This window comes from Pongo abelii, chromosome X (genome assembly GCF_028885655.2).
Source record: "Pongo abelii isolate AG06213 chromosome X, NHGRI_mPonAbe1-v2.0_pri, whole genome shotgun sequence".
In the NCBI taxonomy this organism is placed as follows: domain Eukaryota; kingdom Metazoa; phylum Chordata; class Mammalia; order Primates; family Hominidae; genus Pongo; species Pongo abelii.
The window spans coordinates 144,111,275-144,135,649 of NC_072008.2; the positions used below are offsets into that span (position 1 = coordinate 144,111,275).

General features: G+C 38.7%; 1 protein-coding gene across 1 annotated transcript in view; it reads left to right on the plus strand.

The window, feature by feature from the left end:
* Positions 1-19,785, plus strand: part of ZIC3 (Zic family member 3) — a 421,061-nt gene extending 401,276 nt beyond the window's left edge. The window contains exon 6 of the mRNA XM_054545136.2: positions 18,382-19,785. The gene's annotated coding sequence lies outside the window, so the exon portion shown is untranslated. The remainder of the gene's footprint in view (positions 1-18,381) is intronic.
* Positions 19,786-24,375: the final 4,590 nt, after the last annotated feature.

The following is a 24,375-nucleotide window of genomic DNA, read 5'->3' on the forward strand; positions in this document are numbered from 1 at the left end:
GGCACAGACACAACAAAAAAAGAGAATTTTAGACCAATATCCCTGATGAACATTGATGCAACAATCCTCAGTAAAATACTGGCAAACTGAATCCAGCAGCACATCAAAAAGCTTATACACCACGATCAAGTTGGCTTCATCCCTGGGATGCAAGGTTGGTTCAACATACACAAATCAATAAACATAATCCATCACATAAATGGAACCAAAGACAAAAACCACATGATTATCTCAACAGATGCAGGAAAGGCCTTTGACAAAATTCAGCAGCCCTTCATGCTAAAAATTCTCAATAAACTAGGTATCAATGGGACGTATCTCAAAATAATAAGAGCTATTTATGACAAGCCCACAGCCAATATCATGCTGAATGGACAAAAACTGGAAACATTCCCTTTGAAAACTGGCACAAGACAAGGATGCCCTCTCTCACCACTTCTATTCGACATAGTATTGGAAGTTCTGGCCAGGGAAATCAGACAGGAGTAAGAAATAAAGGGTGTCAATTAGGAAAAGAGGAAGTCAAATTGTCCTTGTTTGCAGATGACATGACTGTATATTTAGGAAACCCCATCGTCTCATCCCCAAATCTCCTTAAGCCGATAAGCAACTTCAGCAAAGTCTCAGGATACAAAATCAATGTGCAAAAATCACAAGCATTCCTATAGAGCAAGAACAGACAGAGAGCCAAATCATGAGTGAACTCCTATTCACAACTGCTTCAAAGAGAATAAAATACCTAGGAAACCAACTTACAAGGGATGTGAAGGACCTCTTCAAGGAGAACTACAAACCACTGCTCAAAGAAGTAAATGAGGATGTAAAAAAATGGAATTACATTCCATGCTCATGGATAGGAAGAATCAATATTGTGAAAATGGCCATACTGCCCAAGGTAATTTATAGATTCAATGCCATGCCCATCAAGCTACCAATGACTTTCTTCACAGAATTGGAAAAAACTACTTTAAAGTTCATGTGGAACCAAAAAAGAGCCCGCATCACCAAGACAATCCTAAGTCAAAAGAACAAAGCTGGAGACATCGTGCTACCTGACTTCAAACTATACTACAGGGCTACAGTAAAGAAAACAGCACAGTACTGGTAACAAAACAGAAGTAGAGACCAATGGAACAGAACAGAGCCCTCAGAAATAATACCACATATCTACAACCATCTGATGTTTGACAAACCTGACAAAAATAAGCAATGGGGAAAGGATTCCCTATTTAACAAATGGTGCTGGGAAAACTGGCTAGCTATATGTAGAAAGCTGAAACTGCATCCCTTCCTTCCACCTTATACAAAAATTAATTCAAGATAGATTAAAGACTTAAATCTTAGATGTAAAACCATAAAAACCCTAGAAGAAAACATAGGCAATACCATTCAGGACATAGGCATGGGAAAGGACTTTATGACTAAAACACCAAAAGCAATGTCAATAAAATCCAAAATAGACCAATGGGATCTAATTAACCTAAAGAGCTTCTGCACAGCAAAAGAAAGTACCATCAGAGTGAACAGGCAACCTACAGAATGGGTGAAAACTTTTGCAATCTACCCATCTGACAAAGGGCTAATATCAAGAATCTACAAAGAACTTAAACAAATTTACAAGAAAAAAATCAAACAACTCCATCAAAAAGTGGGCAAAGGATATGAACAGACACTTCTCAAAAGAAGACATTTATGCAGCCAACAGACACATGTAAAAATGCTCATCATCACTGGTCATCAGAGAAATGCAAATCCAAACCACAATGAGATACCATCTCACACCAGTTAGAATGGCGATCATTAAAAAGTTAAGAAACAACAGGTGCTGGAGAGGATGTGGAGAAATAGGAATGCTTTTACACTGTTGGTGGGACTGTAAACTAGTTCAACCATTGTGGAAGACAGTGTGGCAATTCCTCAAGGATCTAGAACTAGAAATACCATTTGACCCAGAGATCCCATTACTGGGTATATACCCAAAGGATTATAAATCATGCTACTATAAAGACACATGCACACATAGGTTTACTGTGGCACTAGTCACAATAGCAAAGACTTAGAACCAACCCAAATGTCCATCAATGATAGACTGGATTAAGAAAATGTGGCACATATACACCATGGAATACTATGCAGCCATAAAAAAGGATGAGTTCATGTCCTTTGTAGGGACATGGATGCAGCTGGAAACCATCATTCTGAGCAAACTATCACAAGGACAGAAAACCAAACACCACATGTTCTCACTCATAGGTGGGAATTGAACAATGAGAACACTTGGACACAGAACAGGGAACATCACACACCAGGGCCTGTCGTGGGGTGAGGGGAGTGGGGAGGGATAGCATTAAGAGAAATACCTAATGTAAATGACTAGTTAATGGGTGCAGCACACCAACATGGCCCATGTATACATATGTAACAAACCTGCATGTTGTGTACATGTACCCTAGAACTTAAAGTATAATAGTAGTAATAATAATAATAATGAAGAAATAGCTGAGACTGGGTAATGTATTTCAAAAAAGAGGTTTAATTGGCTCATGGTTCTGCAGGGTGTACAGGAAGCATAGTGGCATCTCTTCCTGGGGAGTCCTCAGGAAGCTTACAATTATGGCAGAAAGCAAAGGGGGAGCAGGCACATCAAGATGACCAGAGCAGCAGGAGAGTGAGGGGGGAGGTGCCACACACTTTTAAACAGCCAAATCTCAGGAGAACTCACTCACTATTGTGAGGGCAGCACCAAGGGGATGGTGCTACACCATTCACAAAAAATTTAACTCCAGGATCCAGTCACCTCCCACCAGGCCCCACCTCCAACATTGGGGATTACAATACAACAGGAGATTTGGGCAGGGACACAGATCCAAATTATATCAGTTTAACCCTTGAGAACTGTTCAACTTGAAAATCTATTGAGATTAAGATTCCCTGAGCCAACTTCAGGGAACCTCATCATTAATCTTTCTCAAACAATGGAAGTCAATACCTTCTTCACATTTCTAATATTAGAAGATACTAGAAGTTTTGCATATAGTAGTAATCTTTAACTAAAGAACTTTCTGATATTTTTTATAACTGTCTTGGGTGCCTGTGATAACAGTACTCATTCAAGGTAAGGCTTTCTATTGATGACAACAATGTAAATCAGTAAGTGATATTTTTAGTTGAAATTTTTAAAAAGATTGGATGTTTAGTAATGTAAATTTCAACTAGATTGAGTCCTATAGTTTTGTTGACAATTGTGTGAAGTTGTTTAATTGTGCATGCAAATAAGTATGAGCAGATGATTGCAGATGTAAATGGCCAATCAGTAAGAAAGATTCATTTCCTCTACCACCACATCCTCCCAGATCTGGGAGGCTGGGTGAAATTTGGCTCAGTTTATTTCCAGAAAAAGGAAAGTTCCTTGATCAGTGGTGGAATTATGCTCTGCCAATAAAGCTCCAGATGAGAAATCAGAAGAGCGGATTTCTGTTTTCGATATGCCACTTCTTCATTCTGATACAAGAACAAAATCTTCAGATGCCCTGCATTTTCAAATATTTGTAATTGATCACTATTCCTGGAGAGTTCTGAGCAGAATGAGTATGACATTTAAACACTTCATCAAAAGACATCACAGTGTACATTCTCGAAAAGAAACTTTTTTATTTTTGATAATTTCAACTTGTATTTTACATTCAGGGAGCACATGTATAGGTTTGTTACATGGGTATAGTGTGTGATGCTGAAGTTTGAGCTATGAATGATCCCATCACCGAGGTAGTGATCATAGTACCCAACAGTTAGTTTTTCAACCCTTGACTCCCTCACTGCCACCCCTTCAAGTAGTCCCTAGTGTCTGTTGTTACCATCTTTATGTCTGCAAATACCTAATATTTAGCCTTCACTTGTAAGTGAGAATATGCGGTATTTGGTTTTCTGTTCCTGTGTTAATTCGCTTAGGATGATGGCCTCTAGCAGCATCCATGTTGCTGCAAAGGACATGATCTCATCCTCTTTTTTTTTTTTTGACAGAGTCTTGCTCTGTCATCCAGGCTGGAGTGCAGTGGTATGATCTTGGCTCACTGCAACCTCTGCCTCCCGGGTTCAAGCAATTCTCCTGCCTCAGCCTCCCAAGTAGCCAGGATTACAGGCATGGACCACCATGCCAGGCTAATTTTTGTATTTTTAGTAGAGACAGGGTTTCACCGTGTTGGCCAGGCTGGTCTCGAACTCCTGACCTCATGATTTCTTCTTCTTGGCCTCCCAAAGTGCTGGGATCACAGGCATGAGCCACCGTGCCCAGCTGATCTCATTCTTTTTCAATGGCTTTGTAGTATTCTTTGGTGTATATGTACTACATTTTCTTTATCCAGTCTATCATTGATGGGCACCTGGGTTGATTCCACGTTTTTGCTATTGTGAATAGTGCTGCAGTGAGGATACAAATGCATGTCTCTCTTTTTGCACATTTTGCAATCAGTCTTTCAATAGAATGATTTATTTTCTTTTGGATATATACCCAGCAATAGGATTGCTGCACTGAATGGTAGTTATTTTTTAAGTTCTCAAAAGAGACATTTTGAAATGGAATTCCACTGTGCTATTCTTAGATTCTTAGGGTGACCACTCATCCAGGGTTCCTCTGCACTGTCCCAGATTTAGAACTGAAAATACTGCCTCCTGGGAAGCTCCTCAATCCTAGGCAAACCAGGACAGCTGGTCATCCTGTGTGTTCATGAATGAACCTATTCCAGCTGACTTTCTCAAAGTGTGGTCCTGGCCACCTGCATCACAATCTTTTTTTTTTTTTTTTTTTTTTTTAAAGCAGTTTCCTTGGTGATTCTTAGATACACTATAAAGTTCGGGACAGTATCAAGAATTTAACTCAAGAATGCCTTGGAAGTCTGTATATATGGTATGCTCTCATTATCTCTGAGTATTTGCATAAGTACCTTCCTCATATCGGACACCCTTTCTTTGACCGAGTCCTCCCTACTCCCAAGGCAGGATCTGGTGCCCCATCTTTTTGCTCCCATCCTACCCATCCCCACGTCCCTTTATTATGGCACTCATTGCACTGGGTTATTTATGTAGCTGCTTTCCACACTTGCCCTCCTTGAGGTTGGGGTCTTTCATTTCTATACATCTATAGAAGATACGTAGTAGGCCCTGTAGTTAGTTTCAGGAACAAATTAATAAATGATTCATATCATCAATACTCACTTAAAAAAATATTAAAGTACTAATATTGATCCTAAACTTCTACCGTTTACTCTTTTCCACTATTTGTGCCTCCTATCCTTTTCTAAAATTTCTTATTACTGATAATTTGCATTTATTCTATAGATATTCTTTCCTCTAATAACTTATTAAAGATTTTTAAAAGATAGATAGCCTATTAAAAGGATGTTTTTGAAATGTTTATTGTTGTATTACTTCTAAATATTAAATAGGAAAAGTAACTTTGACTTGTGGCGGGAAAACAATCAGAGTCCCCCTTTTTGATGATTTGTGTGTGCTTATATTGGTTCCTACAACAATCTAGATTTGAGTTGGTGACAGCAGACCTCAAATAAAGTACACAGGGATGGAATCTCAGAGAAAGATTATATTGGCAGCAATTTCCAACTCTGGCAAAGTGCATAAATTCATCGGCTGGCAAGGAAAATTGTCTCCCTTGACTCTTTTGTGGTATAATGAGGACCTTCTACATATTTTTAAAATGAAACCGTTAGGAGCTAGCAACAAAAATGGATCATTTATATTTTTATTAACTGATGTTTTAAATCAATTTTCCAAGTTGGAGAAGATTTTAATATTTTTGCAGCTTTAATTTTCAGTCTTCTCTGGAGTAGCTGTGCTGTTCTCTGTGAATTAAAGGGAGGTATAGAAATGCAGATGTTGCAGATTATAAAATTGTACAAAAGGACTGTCTGCTAAATTGATTTCAAGGCTATATGGGACGTTGTATGCTTAGACAAAAGAGAATTGGAAGTTAACAAAAAAAGAAGAGAGATTTAGGTAAAGAACTTAATGCAGAGAAGTGGGAATAGATATGTAGCTTAATAAAAATGGATTTGCGTAGAACTCAGACATCAGATTATTCAATTTAATTATCTCCTATCCTTAGTAATTTTTACTGTCAAATTGCACCAACTATATAAAATATCATTCTTTATTTCAAATGTGGGACAGTGTGAGTGAGAGTAATACAGAATAGAGTATAGAAGAAATCCATGGTATACATATTACATTAAGAGCACATTCAGTGTTGATGAGGGTATATATACTGATTTGAAAGTTCCACATATTCAGATCAATCCTGTGCTGTTAGAATTATTAAGATTATGCTGATAGAGAAGTATCACTTAAAAACTTGTCAGAGGTCTCATTTGAAGACAGAAGGTGAAAACATGCATTAAAAAGAAGAGACATTAGTTTCAGGGAGTCCTGATAAGGTTTAGAAAGACAGTGAATACCAGTTTATCTAGAATCTGGACGCTTTAGTTTTAAATTGTCCTCCCTCTTCCTTCTCCCTATCATCAGTGTTCTGGAAAGAGGTATTTTGTCCATTTGTACTCTCTCTTTTCATTTATAAATGGGAACCCAGTGTGGGTTCTAGACTTGAAGTATTTTGGAATGTGAGAGTAATCTTTTGAATTGAAGGCTGAAGACAAGTTATTTCTCCTGGCAGCAGATTACACAACTAACTCAAACCCATCAGCTTGCCATTTGCCAAATGGAGAGTTCCAAATAAGAGAACACATATGTTTTGGAGGAAACCAACAACCTACATTAGAAAACATGACCCAAAGTTCATGTCCTGATGGGAATCAGTAGCACCATCAGAAGCAATGATCATGATGAGCAGTTATCACATGAAAAGCACCACACTAGCTGGCACTACACAGGCAGAGGACACTGGAATGAATGAGACAACTGCCCTCAAAGGGGTTAACAACAATATATAGAGGAAGACATGTTTCAGACTTTTATGATGGAGTGAGCTGAGTTTGAGGAGGGAAGAGAAGTATGAATTTATTGTGGAACTAACCTTCTGATATCCAAAGTGAAATATTGGTGGGGTGGTGTGCTCTAAGCATTGGTGTCATGATTATTCTAACTCCTCCCAATACCAGTATAAATTGGCTGTACACTGTGAAAAAATGATATCCTCAGATGCCTCTTAGTAATGTTGATAGTCAAGTCTCTTTGGCAAACTAGACAAACACAACTGGTGTTTGATTGGGAGTGAGTCATAGCAAAGTTCCTCTCTGAAACAATGGAAATGTATTAGTAAGCCCTGGGACTATATATTTCTTTCTCCATTTCAAGTGTAGGTTAATAGCCAAAAATCCAGAATTTTTTTTCTTTCAAATACTAACTTCCACACCCACAGATTTTTCTTGTGGTTTTGTATTCAGCTAGCCTCCCCATCTTCATGTTGTAGCCAGAAAATGTCACAGAGATTTGGACATATTTATTAGCTTATTAAACTAATGTGACTACAGAGGCACATTTTCTAAGAACTTAGAAACTCCTGGAGTTGATTCCAAGATGGCCGAATAGGAACAGCTCTGGTCTACAGCTCCCACCAAAATCAACGCAGATGGGTGATTTCTGCATTTCCAACTGAGGTACCTGGTCCATCTCATTGGGACGGTTTGGACAGTGGGTACAGCTTATGGAGGGCAAGCCAAAGCAGGGCGGTGTGTTGCCTCACCCGGAAAGCACAAGGGGTCAGGGGATTTCCCTTTCCTAGCCAAGGGAAGCCATGAGTGACTGTACCTGGAGGAATGGTACACTCTGCCCAAATACTGCACTTTTCCCACAGTCTTCACAACTGGCAGACCAGGAGATTCCCTCCTATGCCTAGATCAGTGGATCCCATGCCCACGGAGCCTTGCTCGCTGCTAGCACAGCAGTCTGAGATCCACCTGGGATGCTAACGCTTGGCAGGTGGATGGGCGTCCACCATTGCTGAGGCTTGAGTAGGTGGTTCTATGCTCGCAGTGTAAACAAAGTGGCAGGGAAGCTTGAACTGGGTGGAGTCCACCACAGTTCACCAAGGCCTACTGCCCCTCTAGATTCCACCTCTGGGGGCAGGGCATAGCTGAACAAAAGGCAGCAGACAGCTTCTGCAGACGTAAACGACCCTGCCTGACAGCTCTGAAGAGAGCAGTCGTTCTCCCAGCATGGCATTTGATCTCCAATAATGGACAGACTGCCTCGTCAAGTGGGTACCTGACCCCTGTGTAGCCTGACTGGGAGGCACCTCACAGAATGTACCTGACTGGGAGACACCTCATGCAGGCAGGTGCCCCTCTGGGATGAAGCTTCCAGAGGAAGGATCAGGCAGCAATATTTGCTGTTCTGCAGCCTCCACTGGCGATACCCAGGCAAATAGGGTCTGGAGTAGACCTCCAGCAAACTCCAACAGACCTGCAGCTGAGGAGCCTGTCTGTTGAAAGATAAACTAACAAACAGAAAGGAATAGCATCAACATCAACAAAAAAAAATCCACACCAAAACTCCATCCATAGTTCACCAACATCAAAGACCAAAGGTAAGTAAAACAACAAAGATGGGGAGAAACCAGAGCAGAAAGACTGAAAATTCCAAAAACTGGAATGCCTATTCTCCTCCAAAGGAACACAACTCCTTGCCAGCAAGGGAACAAAACCGGATGGAGAATGAGTTTGAACAGTTGACAGAAGTAGGCTCCAGAAGGTCGCTAATAACAAACTTCTCCAAACTAAAGGAGCATGTTCTAACCCATTGCAAGGAAGCTAAAAACTTGAAAAAAGGTTAGACAAAAGGCTAACTGGAATAAACAGCTTAGAGAAGATCTTAAATGAACTGATGGAGCTGAAAACCACAGTACCAGAACTCCATGAAGCACACACAAGCTTCAACAACCAATTTGATCAAGTGGAAGAAAGGGTATCAGTGATTGAAGATCAAATTAATAAAGTGAGATGACAAGATTAGAGCAAAAAAGTGAAAAGAAATGAACAAAACATGCAAGAAATATGGGACTATGTGAAAAGACCAAATCTACATCTGATTGGTGTACCTGAAAGTGACGGGGAGAATGGAACCAAGTTAGAAAACACTCTTCAGGATATTATCCAGGAGAACTTCCCCAACCTAGCAAGGCAGGTCAACATTCAAATTCAGAAAATACAGAGAACACCACAAATATACTCCTTGAGAAGAGCAACCCCAAGACACATAATTGCCAGATTCACCAAGGTTGAAATGAGGGAAAAAGTGTTAAGGGCAGCCAGAGAGAAAGGTCAGGTTACCCACCAAGGGAAGCCCATCAGACTAACAGCAGATCTCTCAGCAGAAACCCTACAAGCCAGAAGAGAGTGGGGGCCAATATTCAACATTCTTAAAGAAAAGAATGTTCAACCCAGAATTTCATATCCAGCCAAACTAAGCTTCATAAGTGAAGGAGAAATAAAATCCTTTACAGACAAGCATATGCTGAGAGATTTTGTCACCACCAGGGCTGCCTTACAAGAGCTCCTGAAGGAAGCACTAAACACGGAAAGGAACAACCAGTACCAGCCACTGCAAAAACATGCCAAATTGTAAAGACGATTGATGTTATGAAGAAAGTGCATCAATTATTGGGTGAAATAACCAGCTAACATCATAATGACAGGATCAAATTCACACACAACAATATTAACCTTAAATGTAAATGGGCTAAATGCCCCAATTAAAGGACATAGACTGGCAAATTGGATAAAGAATCATGATCCATCAGTGTGCTGTATTCAGGAGACCCATCTCACGTGCAAAGACACACATAGGCTCAAAATAAAGGGATGGAGGAAGATCTACCAAGCAAATGGAAAGCAAATGAAAGCAGGGGTTGCAATCCTGGTCACTGATAAAACAGACTTTAAACCAGCAAAGATCAAAAGAGACAAAGAAGGCTATTACATAATGGTAAAGGGATCAATTCAACAAGAAGAGCTAACTATCCTAAATATATATGCACCCAATACAGGAGCACCCAGATTCATAAAGCAAGTTCTTAGAGACCTACAAAGAGACTTAGCTTCCCACACAATAATAATGGGATATTTTAACACCCCACTGTCCATATTAGACAGATTAATGAGACAAGAAATTAACAAGGATATCCAGAACTTGAACTCAGCTCTGCACCAAGCAGACCTAATAGACATCTACAGAACTCTCCAACCGAAATCAATAGAATATACATTCTTCTCAGCACCACATCACACTTGTTCTAAAATTGACCACATAATTGGAAGTAAAGCACTCTTCAGCAAATGTAAAAGGACAGAAATAACAACAAACTGTCTCTCAGATCACAGTGCAATCAAATTAGAACTCAGGATTAAGAAACTCTCTCAAAACTACACAGCTACATGGAAACTGAACAACCTGCTCCTGAATGACTACTGGGTGTATAAGGAAAGGAAGGCAGAAATAAATATGTTCTTTGAAACCAACAAGAACAAAGACACAATATACCAGAATCTCTGGGAGACATTTAAAGCAGTGTGTAGAGGGAAATCTATAGCACTAAATGCCCACAAGAGAAAGCAGGAGAGATCTATAATCAAAACCCTAACATCACAATTAAAAGAACTAGAGAAGCAAGAGCAAACACATTCAAAAGCTAGCAGAAGGCAACAAATAACTAAGATCAGAGCAGAACTGAAGGAAGTAGAGGCACAAAAAACCCTTCAAAAAATCAATGAATCCAGGAACTGGTATTTTGAAAAGATCAACAAAATTGATAGACCGCTAGCAAGAATAATAAAGAAGAAAAGAGAGAAGAATCAAATAGACGCAATAAAAAATGATAAAGGGGATATCACCACTGATCCCACAGAAATACAAACTACCATCAGAGAATACTATAAACACCTCTACACAAATAAACTAGAAAATCTAGAAGAAATGGATAAATTCCTGGACACATATGCCCTCCCAAGTCTAAAGCAAGAAGAAGTTGAATCTCTGAATAGACCAATAACAGGCTCTGAAAGGGAGGCAATAATTAATAGCCTACGGACCAAAAAAAGTCCAGGACCAGATGGATACACAGCTGAATTCTACCAGAGGTACAAAGAGGAGTTGGTGCCATTCCTTCTGAAACTATTCCAATCAATAGAAAAAGAGGGAATCCTCCCTAACTCATTTTATGAGGCCAGCGTCATCCTGATACCAAAGCCTGGTAAGAGACACAACAAAAAAAGGGAATTTTAGACCAATATCCCTGATGAACATTGATGCAAAAATCCTCAATAAAATACTGGCAAACTGAATCCAGCAGCACATCAAAAAGCTTATCCACCATGATCAAGTCAGCTTCATCCCTGGGATGCAAGGCTGGTTCAACATACGCAAATCAATAAACGTAATCCATCACATAAACAGAACCAAAAACAAAAACCACATGATTATCTCAATAGAGGCAGAAAAGGCCTTTGACAAAATTCAACAGCTTTTCATGCTAAAAACTCTCAATAAACTAGGTATGGATGGAATGTATCTCAAAATAATAAGAGCTATTTATGACAAATCCACAGCCAATATCGTACTGAATGGGCAAAAACTGGAAGCATTCCCTTTGAAAACCAGCAGAAGACAAGGATGCCCTCTCTCACCACTCCTATTCAACATTGTATTGGAAGTTCTGGCCAGGGCAATCAGGCAAGAGAAAGAAATAAAGGGTATTCAATTAGGAAAAGAGGAAGTCAAATTGTCTCTGTTTGCAGATGACACGATTATATATTTAGAAAACCCTATCGTCTCAGCCCAAAATCTCCTTAAGCTGATAAGCAACTTCAGCAAAGTCTCAGGATACAAAATCAATGTGCAAAAATCACAAGCATTCCTATAGAGCAAGAACAGACAAACAGAGAGCCAAATCATGAGTGAACTCCCATTCACAATTACTACAAAGAGAATAAAATACCTAGGAATCCAACTTACAAGGGATGTGAAGGACTTCTTCAAGGAGAACTACAAACCACTGCTCAATGAAATAAAAGAGGACACAAACAACTGGAATTACATTCCATGCTCATGGATAGGAAGAATCAATATTGTGAAAATGGCCATACTGTCCAAGGTAATTTATAGATTCAATGCTATCCCCATCAAGCTACCACTGACTTTCTTCACAGAATTGGAAAAAACTACTTTAAAGTTCATATGGAACCAAAAAAGAGCCTGCATAGCCAAGACAATCCTAACAAAAAACAATAAAGCTGGAGGCATCATGCTACCTGACTTCAAACTATACTACAAGGCTACAGTAACCAAAACAGCATGGTACTGGTACCAAAACAGAGATATAGACCAATGGAACAGAACAGAGGCCTCAGAAATAACACCACACATCTACAACCATCTGATCTTTGACAAATCTGACAAAAACAAGCAATGACGAAAGGATTCCCTATTTAATAAATGGTGCTGGGAAAACTGGCTAGACATATGTAGGAAGCTGAAACTGGATCCCTTCCTTATACTTTATACAAAAATTAACTCAAGATGGATTAAAGACTTAAATGTAAGACCTAAAACCATAAAAACCCTAGAAGAAAACCTAGGCAATACCATTCAGGACATAGGCATAGGCAAAGACTTCATGACTAAAACACCAAAAGCAATGGCAACAAAAGCCAAAATTGACAAATGGGATCTACTTAAACTAAAGATCTTCTGCACAGCAAAAGAAACTCTCATCAGAGTGAACAGGCAACCTACAGAATGGGAGAACATTTTTGCAATCTATCCATGTGACAAAGGGCTAATATCCAGAATCTACAAAGAACTTAAACAACTTTACAAGAAAAAAACAAACAACCCCATCAAAAAGTGGGCAAAGTATATGAACAGACACTTCTCTAAAGAAGGTATTTATGCAGCCAACAGACACATGAAAAAATGCTCATCATCACTGGTCATCAGAGAAATGCAAATCCAAACCACAATGAGATACCATCTCATGCCCGTTAGAATGGTGATCATTAAAAAGTCAGGAAACAAAAAATGCTGGAGAGGATTTGGAGAAATAGGAATACTTTTACGCTGTTGGTGGGAGTGTAAATTAGTTCAAGCATTGTAGAAGACGTGGCGATTCCTCAAGGATCTAGTACTAGAAATACCATTTGACCCAGCAACCCCATTACTGGGTATATCCCCAAAGGATTATAAATGATGCTACTATAAAGACACATGAACATATATGTTTATAGTGGCACTATTCACAAAAGCAAAGACTTGGAACCAACCGAAATGTCCATCAATAATAGACTGGATAACGAAAATGTGGCACATATACACCATGGAATACTATGCAGCCATAAAAAAGGATGAGTTCATGTCCTTTGCAGGGACATGGATGAAGCTGGAAATGAACCATCATTCTCAGCAAAATTTCACAAGGAGAGAAAACCAAACACCACATGTTCTCACTCATAAGTGGGAGTTGAACAATGAGAACACATGGACACAGGGAGGGGAACATCACACACTGAGGCCTGTTGGGGGTGGAGAGCTGGGGAAGGTGTAGTGTTAAGAGAAATACCTAATGTAATTGATGAGTTGATGGGTGCAGCAAACCAACATGGCACATGTATACATATGTAACAAACCTGCACATTGTGCACATGTACCCTAGAACTTAAAGTATAATAATAATAATAACAAAGAAACTCCTGCAAGTTTTGGGAACCCACAGAATGCACGACAGGATTTCAACTTGTCAGCTAATGGCACTGTAAATATCACTGATTATTCTCTTTGTTTATAAAAGAGCAGTATTAACAACTCAATCAACCAGCTAACTGAAAGGAGAAGTGATAGAATCGGTAACTTGCTGCATTATCAAAGCTTTGCATAGTGGCTCAGAACCTGTTCAGAGAACACTTTTCCTAATGAGGAAAGTGTCAAACCCTAATAGCTGGTTGGTTTGGATATGATAATCAGCACTGAAATAATTAAAGGAATTGTTAATTTTAAAAACCCTGATTAGGGGTCAGGATAAGACTTGGAAGAGATCTGTAATGACTGTGCTTTTGGGCAATGTGCTTGCCTAACATAATGAGTTATCTATTACTTGCCATTGTCACACTTCCTTTGGTGTGGGAAGTGCATAGTGACTTCAATATTTAAAAAATAGAAGGATACTATTTGTCAATGAAATCACAGGTAATCTTTTTTTAATTTTTATTTATTTATTTTATTTTATTATTATTACACTTTAAGTTTCAGGGTACATGTGCACAATGTGCAGGTTAGTTACATATGTATACATGTGCCATGCTGGTGTGCTGCACCCATTAACTCGTCATTTAGCATTAGGTATATCTCCTAAAGCTATCCCTCCCCCCACTCCCACCCCACAACAGTCCCCAGAGTGTGATGTTTCCCTTCCTGTGTCCATGTGTTCTCATTGTTCAATTCCCACCTATGAGTGAGAGTATGCGGTGTCTGGTTTTTTGTTCTTGCGATAGTTTACTGAGAATGATGATTTCCAATTTCATCCATGTCCCTACAAAGGACATGAACTCATCATTTTTTATGGCTGCATAGTATTCCATGGTATATATGTGCCACATTTTCTTAATCCAGTCTATCATTGTTGGACATTTGGGTTGGTTCCAAGTCTTTGCTATTCTGAATAGTGCCGCAATAAACATATGTGTGCATGTGTCTTTATAGTAGCATGATTTATAATCCTTTGGGTATATACCCAGTAATGGGATGGCTGGGTCAAATGGTATTTCTAGTTCTAGATCCCTGAGGAATCGCCACACTGACTTCCACAAGGGTTGAACTAGTTTACAGTCCCACCAACAGCCAAAAGAACAAAGCTGGAGGCATCACGCTACCTGACTTCAAACTATACTACAAGGCTACAGTAACCAAAACAGCATGGTACTGGTACCAAAACAGAGATATAAATCAATGGAACAGAACAGAGCCCTCAGAAATAACGCCGCGTATCTACAACTATCTGATCTTTGACAAACCTGAGAAAAACAAGCAATGGGGAAAGGATTCCCTTTTTAATAAATGGTGCTGGGAAAACTGGCTAGCCATATGTAGAAAGCTGAAACTGGATCCCTTCCTTACACCTTATACAAAAATTAATTCAAGATGGATTAAAGACTTAAATGTTAGACCTAAAACCATAAAAACCCTAGAAGAAAACCTAGGCATTACCATTCAGGACATAGGCATGGGAAAGGACTTTATGACTGAAACACCAAAAGCAATGGCAACAAAAGCCAAAATTGACAAATGGGATCTCATTAAACTAAAGAACTTCTGCACAGCAAAAGAAGCTACCATCAGAGTGAACAGGCAACCTACAAAATGGGAGAAAATTTTCACAACCTACTCATCTGACAAAGGGCTAATATCCAGAATCTACAATGAACTCAAACAAATTTACAAGAGAAAAACAAACAACCCCATCAAAAAGTGGGCGAAGGACATGAACAGACACTTCTCAAAAGAAGACATTTATGCAGCCAAAACACACATGAAAAAATGCTCACCATCACTGGCCATCAGAGAAATGCAAATCAAAACCACAATGAGATACCATCTCACACCAGTTAGAATGGCAATCATTAAAAAGTCAGGAAACAACAGGTGCTGGAGAGGATGTGGAGAAATAGGAACACTTTTACACTGTTGGTGGGACTGTAAACTAGGTAATCTTTTTAAGGTATTAAATTCAGGAGGATGTGGGGGGGTTGTGGTGTGGGAGCAGCAGCAAGACATAACAGTATGGCATATGGAAGTAAGTCTTTTGTTCCAGAGTGATCTTGCCTTGCACATGCTTGCTAATTAACTTTCCTATCCTGTTTGACCCATTTGGCAGGAACACCACACAGGTAGGATAAAGCCAATCTAGAAAGAGTGAGGACTAAGAGAGGCATTTTACTACTTAACAAGAGTGATTCTTCAATTTTGGGGGGAAAGGGTAAGAAAAGCACTCTTTCTATTTCTCTTGTCTTTCAGAGAGTTTGATAGGAATAACTTTTGTTGGTTTTCCTAGTCAGTCTCTGGAAGCAGCTTATTTAAAGCTGTGCTTAATACAGTGCATGCCACACAGTAGGAACTCAAGAACAATTTGTTGAGAAAATGAAGGTGGTATGAAATGTACAATAAGACAAATGGTCTATGGCCTTATCTGAAATGAAGAAAATCAATGGGAAGTCCATGGACTCTCATCCTGCATTGATATGTTTTCAAGATATGGATGTGAACAGTGCTACTTGTCTAGAAAAACTGCAGTCTAGGCGTGGTACCTATAGCTTTCACTTGCTAGGGTAAATGAAACTGATCATATGAGTAATGTAGTGTTTTTTGGCTCATGTGGGACACTGGACCTATTTCATTAAAATGTTAATCACAAGACCCTTTGAAATAACCCATCTTGGGCTCATTTGTTTTTTGGGAAATTGATCCATTTAAAAATAGCATAGATTCTTAGTTTCAAATCATAGACTTTCTGTCATATATAAAGGTAGATATAACCAATTCATCATCATATCAATTCAATCATCCATTCATTTATTCAACATACATTAGACATCTACAATGGATGAGTTATTGTGCTAAGAGCAGTGGGATAATTTCCTAAGGGCAGAAAGGTTGTTTAGTTTTTCTACATTGCATCCCTAACATCTAGCATAATATATAGAATATATAGCATATACTTAATTGATTCTTGATGACAAATGAATGAATAAATAAGAGAGGGGACAGATACATACAGAAGTAATTATGCCAGACAAAGTAAAACAAGTGGCATAATCTACGTATTGTGAGCACCAAGGGAACGATGCAATTAACTCCCCCTTAGGTGAAATTGGTCAAGAAAGGCTTCCGGTAGAAGATAACATTTGAATTAGTAAGATAGGACAAACACACACACACATGTAAACACACACACACACACAAACACACAGTAGGGAGGGCATTCCAGGCTATAGTAACATCACATAGGTTGCAGCAGTGTTAAGGTGTATGCCATGTTTTGGGAATGGTGAGAGTGTGGGGTGATTGGAAGAGCATGGTGGTGGATAGGGCACAAAAAGAGGAGCAATGGCAAATCACAGAATACTCCAAATGTCCTACTAAGATAGTTGTGGACCATTGAAGGTTTTAGAATGATAAGATTCAATCTACTAACCAAGGCTTTATTAAGCATCCATTAAGTGCCTATATTGTATTGTAAGGAGGACATCCCTTTACATAATACTGTTTGGATTTGCAGATAACTGTCATTTCCTTTAGCAAGGGTTTCCTGCCCTAAGTTCATAGCACTCTATATTTTCCTTATCATAGCATTTATTACAGTGTAATGTAATTGCTTGTTTAGTTTTTACTTTTCTCCACTGGGCTGAGAGCTTACTGAGGGCTGGAACAATATCTACCTTGTTCATCATTTAATCCCAGTGCCCAGAACAGTCTCTGGCATGTTTACTAATAGGTATTCAGTAAACATATGTTGAATAAACAAATAAAAGAACAAGTACATTAATCATATGGTTAGTTTGATGTGTGTGCAAAATACAGAGAGACCTTTTATTGAACATTTCCACTGTAAGATGGAGGGAATTTATTTATGAGATTGGGGAGTCTGTCTGTTAAAGATAAAAGGTCCTGAGAAAGTACAGGTTTCTGTGCATCTGTGCAGTACTGGGAATTTAGTTACAAGTCAAAAATTTCTATGTATTTAGTGTTAGGATTTCTCCAGGGTCCTTTTTTTTTTGAGACAGGATCTTATTCTGTCACCCAGGCTGGAGTGCAGTGGCACAATCATGGCTCACTGTAGCCTCAAACTCCCTCTGGGATTCTTTAAGTCACAGGGTTGGCAGAGGAGACTTTGGTGGATATGTGTTTATCTCTAAGATGGTGAGACGATATCATGAGAACAAGATTTGCAGTCCTTCAAGAAGTTATTTTTTGAGGATAGATTTGTTTGGCAAGTTACAAGGGACAATTCAATTGGACTAATTGTAACTTTGAAGTATGGTGCATCAATGCAATAGTGACCTATGCAAAGTATAGGAGCCCCGTAAATATTTGTAGAGCCAGTGAATATTTGTTGAATGCGTACATTAATGTGTTGTGGCAGATTGTATTTTGCAGGATGGTCCCATACATATATTTATTGCATCTTTTTGGCTGTTGGAGAGGTACAGCCTCTGTTCTTTCATCTTGAAACTGAGTGAATCTTTGTGACTGCCTTCACCAGTAAAATGCAGTAGAAATGAAGCTATGTGAATTCTGGCTAGGTCAGAAAAGATGACGATATGGCTTCTCTCTCTCTCTCTCTCTCTCTCTCTCTCTCTTCCTCTCTTTCAGAAGGATCATTTGTTCAACTCAGCCACTGTGCTGTGAAAAATGCCAACATTTCCAATAAAGAGACCACATGGAGAAACATGTAGAGAGGAACCAAGGCCCTTAGCTGATAGCCAGCATTAGCCATCAAGCATGTGAATGAATGAACCTTCAGATGATTCCTGCTCTCTGTCATTGAGTCTTCCACTTGTGACCCCAGACATGGTAGAGGAGATACAAGCTGTCTTCACTGTGCCTGTTTGGATTCCTGAGTCACAGAAACTGTGAAAGATAAGTGATTATTGTTGCTTTAAGCCACTATGTTTTGTGGTAATTTGTTACTCAGTGATAGAAAATGAATACACTTGTACTTGGTAGACTGGAATAGTGACTTGTAATATATTTTTTTAAAAATCATAGATTCATTAGAAAATTTGATGAAAACTACAGTGACCTCTATGACCCCCATATTTTGGTGTTCATACCCATGTATAATCTTCTTCTCTTAGGTGTGGCCAGGACATTTGGCTTGCTTATAACCAATAGAATATGGCAAAAGCTTTGAGCTGTCACTTCAGTAATTATGTTACCTTATATAAGACTTTCTCTTGCTAGCAGACTCACTTTAGGGTCTTGCTTTCCTGGTTGGTTTTGATGAACCAAGCTGCCATGAATCTTACAACCACAAGGAAATGAATTCTGCCAACAACCAGAGTGAACTTGTAAGCAGACCCCAGTTGAGCCTAAAGATGAGAACAGAGGCCTAGCTCACACTTTGATGGCAGTGTCACAGAGAACATTGCTAAGCCATGCATAGACTTACTGACCCACATAAACTGCGAGATAATTAATGTATGTGTTGTTTTAAGCCATTACAATTGTGCTAATTTGTTATACAGCATAGAAAACTAACACAAAAATGATGGATCCTCTCCAAGAAAAATGTAAAGACTCACATATACATAGAATTCTTATGCAATATTTTTGGATGTTGATGGACCCCTGATTTCCATGAATGGTGCCTCGTTTAAGAACCACTGCTCTAGAATGTTTGTCCTGCAGTAACATGCAGAAGAGTGCAATGCCTAGAAAATTTCCTTTGTGATGTTATGTATTAAATATTTTATTTACCTGCTTAATTGTTCAATATCTTATCACTGAGTATTTTCCACTTGAAGATTGAATTTCTCTTCTGCATCTTTGGAGGTAGATCATTGGAACAGCATCATATTATTTTTTCCAGTCATAGAAGTAATCCACTCTCAGTCAGTTTCCCCACCTCCCACTCCTCTCTTTCAGGAGAAAAAACTAGGTGGAAGATCAGCAGACATCAGTAAACAGCAAACAAACAGGAACAGTAGGTAGAGTGATGCTAATGAGTTAATTATTGCACGGATACTAATGAATACAACTCAGTAAACGGTTTACATTTTTTTCTATTTTTCATTGGGAAGTTAAATTTAAGATAAAACAAAGTTATTTCTTTTGATCATAATTGAAATGCAATGCAAATAAAAATCTTTATTCCAACCTCACTGTTAAAGCAAGTGTTTTCTTTACTGTCTTTTTTCATTAATAATTGCTATGCTCTAATAAAATTAGAGGATGTAGAAAATAATACTTATTATGAATTCTTTAACACTGGCATGCAAACATCCTCATTAAAGCCAGTGATCTATGTTTTGTTGCTTGGATAAATGTCTGTATTCTTGTCTTTTATTCTTACAATCTATTTCTTTGCTGAAGAAGCACAAATAAAGCTCTGACAGTGTCAACTCCCATTTTTGATGATACTTAAAGGAAGGACACATTTCTCTCTAAGGGCAAAATGGGATTGTAATGGGAGCTCCAAAGTAGTTAGAGGCATATTATATAATGACTGACTTCCTGCCTTCACATACCCTTCATTTATTCTGCGAACATCAACTCAGGCAAGGTGACAAGCAAGTATCTATATGGCTCCCTGGAACCAGCTTCTGCACTAGGAATATCTGGCTTGTGGAGATTTCCATGTCTGCCCCACACATAGGGAAGGCAACTTGCATCTCGGCAAGGTGTGGATGGCATAGAAGAGTTCACTTTCTTGCTTGGTAAATGACAGTGACACAAGTCACATGCAGGCATGCCAACTGACTTAATCTTTCTCTACTTTCCCAATCACAATTTGGCTTTGCCTATTTATTTTTGTAGATACCATTAAAAGAAATACCATAGCTGATGTTATATCAGACCCAATTACTCCAGTGAACTGCTTCTATTTTTTTTTTTCTTTCATGCTGTGGCATTTCCTTTTCCCTGAAAACACTCTTTCACTCAGTCTAGCAATTAACTGCTTGAACAGTATAATAAGGAAGCAATTAAGAGGTGACAGAGAAAAATTAACACTCCATTTCACATTAAAGACTAAGTGAGTATCCTTGCCATTGTGAGTTAAATGTGTCTTTGAAAACCTGTAGTTTGGATGTATTTTCCTTTTGAATAAGGAGCCTAGCTCCATGTTTTTTGTCTAGCATCCCAATCTGAAAATGGATGATAACTAATTGGGTGCTGTCTGCTTAAACAGGCTATATTAATTGCAGTTTGTTCTCCTGTAAGTGTCAAGGAAAACAAAATCTTTGTAATGTGTAGGCATAATGTACGGCTGCCTTCATTTGAATATGCAGGCCATGTCCTAGTGCAAATAAAGCAAACTCCTAGATGCAATGTTGCCATGGCAGGCAGCATTTGCATAATAAATAACAGCTATCATGAGACTTTCTTTATGAAGTTCTCTGTTGTGTTGTCAGCTGTAAGGGCCTCTACTAAAGCAGCCAATATTGAGGAAGTAGAGTGTGTTTTGCTTGCAAATGCAACACCCCAACCCAAGTCACTGTCAAGAATACATTATTTTAGTGTTGCTGGCTAAATGGGATGGATTGTGCTAAGTACGTACGTGGACTACATGGTGAGCTATATCAACACACATCCACAGGATGACAAGAATATGACTTAACCCCAAGACATTTGGTTGGATTAAGTCAGGAACATATCAATAGCTTACTCTCCGTGCCATGGTCTTTCAGCACAATAGTGATATGTGCGATCTTATTCCTCTGTCACTTAAGCCTGGGTCAAACAAGTTAGAAAATTCCTCTTATTTCTGGCTATAGGGATTGGAATCTCATTTATAGTGGGGGTGGTTTTCAAAAGCTTTATCCTGTGAGGTTTATTCTCATAATATCTTAAGGCTACTAGAACTTTTCTGATGCTTATTTGGAGGCTTTCTTGAGGGCACTGGGTGAATTTACTTTTATTTGATATTAGCACAGAAGACTGGCAAAAAAGCCAGGTTATTTTCACATTGACTGTTATTTCTTTCTTTCCTTTCCCACTTTCAGAAACCCTTCTTGACTGCGTATTCTCTGGGTCTCAGAAGGATGGAAGTTTAATTGTGTGTAGGTGTGTGTGTGTGTCTCCCAATCTTTAACTGCTGTTCATGGAATGAGATTAATAAGAGCCTTACCTTGCATGGATTTACACATCCTACCTATTTCTTTGGCCCAGATGAGATACTATAGTTTTATTCCTGATGGGGTTAAGAACGTTCTCCCCAAAATATGGCATCTTGGCATGTTGAATATTTTAAACTGAAGGAATTTGAGAAATGGCAGGTACAATTAGGACTCTGACCTTCCCCTGAAGTAGGTCATAAGACCCTCATGTGATAAGTGCCCTTCTTATACCTGGAGGAAAGGAACATATTTTTCTCCCAAGACAGAGGGAAATAGAGAAGAATCTGCATGAACAGGCCTTGCTAAGTTTTCCTAAGTTTAGTACTCTTAGCTCATACCTCTTTCTGTCGGATCACATTTTTCCATGACTCTCTACTCTTCATCAAACCCAGCATAAAAATGCTCAGGTTTAACTTTTTCCTTAGGTCTTCATTTCCTTATGAAAGTTCTTATATTAGGTAAAACTTATATTAAACATATTTGTATGCTCTTCTCTTGTTACTCAGCCTTTTGTTACAGCGACCCAGCCAAGAACCAAAAAGAGTAGGAATGGATTTTTCTTCCCCTACATTCCCATGGAAAGAAATCACAGCCACCACCATCACTTTTGCTACTACTTATTGTGCACCTACTAGGCACCTGACACTGTGTTTAAATGATTTTGTGTGCCTTATTTCATTTAACCCTTACAATTCTCATAGTTTTTATTTTAAGCCTGAGAAAACTGAGGTTCAAGGTCCTTCAGTAACTTAGTAAGGGTCACAAAGCTTGGCGGAGCCAGGATTTGAATGTTGTGCTGTTTCACTGCAAATCTTGTGCTCTTTTTCACCACACTTAGTGCCCGTGCCCCAAGGGTAGGATTTTTAAGAACTGAGCATTAATGAAACCGTCTTTAAACAATGCTATTTTAATGACTACAAGAAGCACTGTACTTTATTTTTCCCTCAAGCCAGTGAAAACAGCAATATTCATGACTGTAAAAGAAAGGTGCAACAAATCTGGAGCTGATTCTCACCTCTTTATAGCCTGACTTATAAGGGTAAATAAGTTAGAAAGAAGCCTGCTCTAGATGGAGGCGTAATAGATTGTCTTTTATTTCCTCCAAAAAAGAGAACAAAACAACAGCAAAACTTCAACAACTCATTTTCAACTTTTAAGAGCCCAGAAAGGTAGTCTAAACTATTAAAGATTATTTATTATCTTTAAAAAAACGTTTTATCATCTTAAAATTTCTTTGCTCATATGAGAACTTGCTGTTCAGGTGTCTTTATAGAGCAATTTTTGTAGCCAAGTTAGACGTCTTAAAATAATGACTATAATGGAAACTGGGCATGAGGTGGCTACAGCATTAGCTAAAGAGCACCATTAGAATATGCTGTATTATAGAAAATAAACACTTAGGTACTTCAGCTTTTAAAATGAAATCCTTAAAAGCAAGGCTTCTGTGACAAATGCAGTAATAATATTTAATAATTGTGAAGAGAGTGGTGAAAATGACAAAAGTGACCAATCGTTTGGAGAACCTGTAAAGGTTATGCAGTTAAGATCTCTCCTGCTCCTTCCAGAAGGATTTAGGTATGAAAAATAATTTCCTGCAGCTTAGTTTTCTTTACCTTCTTTGTAGTTCTCATTATTTCTGATCTGCTGTCTTATGAACCATGGGTTGGGAGGCAAGGTTTTACTTCTTTTTAATACTTCTCTTAAATGAACATGTCCTTCAAGCTACATAATTACCTATCCAATCAAGTCACTCTTGGATTATTCAGGTTTCCCTACTCTGCCCATTGATGGAGTTATATTACCAAAGAGCCTAACTATTATTTTACTCTTGAAAGTAAATCTTTGCAAAAATAAAATCACGATTCTTTTTCATTGCTCTGACAACAGGTCAGTTTTTTTTTTTGGTGTGAAGCAGTAACAAATTCACTCAATTATTAATATGTACCTGTGCTCTTTTACTGTTAGTGGACTGTGCAGCATTTTCTCAAGTCTACGTAATGCCTACATTCTGGGCTCTCTCACAACCACATCTCAATAAATTCTTCAAAAAAGTAATTACGGCAGCACTCATTTGGTACATTGCTACCTTATCAGGAACCTGCACAAAGAAGTTCTTCATCTGTTCACCAAGAGGATAAGTGGAGGTAGGGAGGATGAAAGAGAGAGTTTATGTAACATATTTCAAGTAACCTCACTCATGTCAGAGACCCAAGTACTGTGTGTATATTGATCTTTAAAAGTATGTACATAATTACTTTCCTTCAGAAAGTATAGGAACTGTGCAAAATTTTCAAAGGAGAGAAAGGCCAGGATTCTGTGACAAGGTTGCCTCCAAGAATTCCAAAAGATGGGAGCTGATGGGACATGACTCTTTGTGTACCCTAATGCTCTCTAAATGGGAGAGACTTTCTTTTTGGTATTTGTTCCTGTCTACTCTCCAATCTGCTGCTCATGGCAATACGGGCAGCTCCCAAGTCTCTCAGTCCTTTTCACCTTCCCTGCCTGACTCTGGAGATACCGGGCTTTT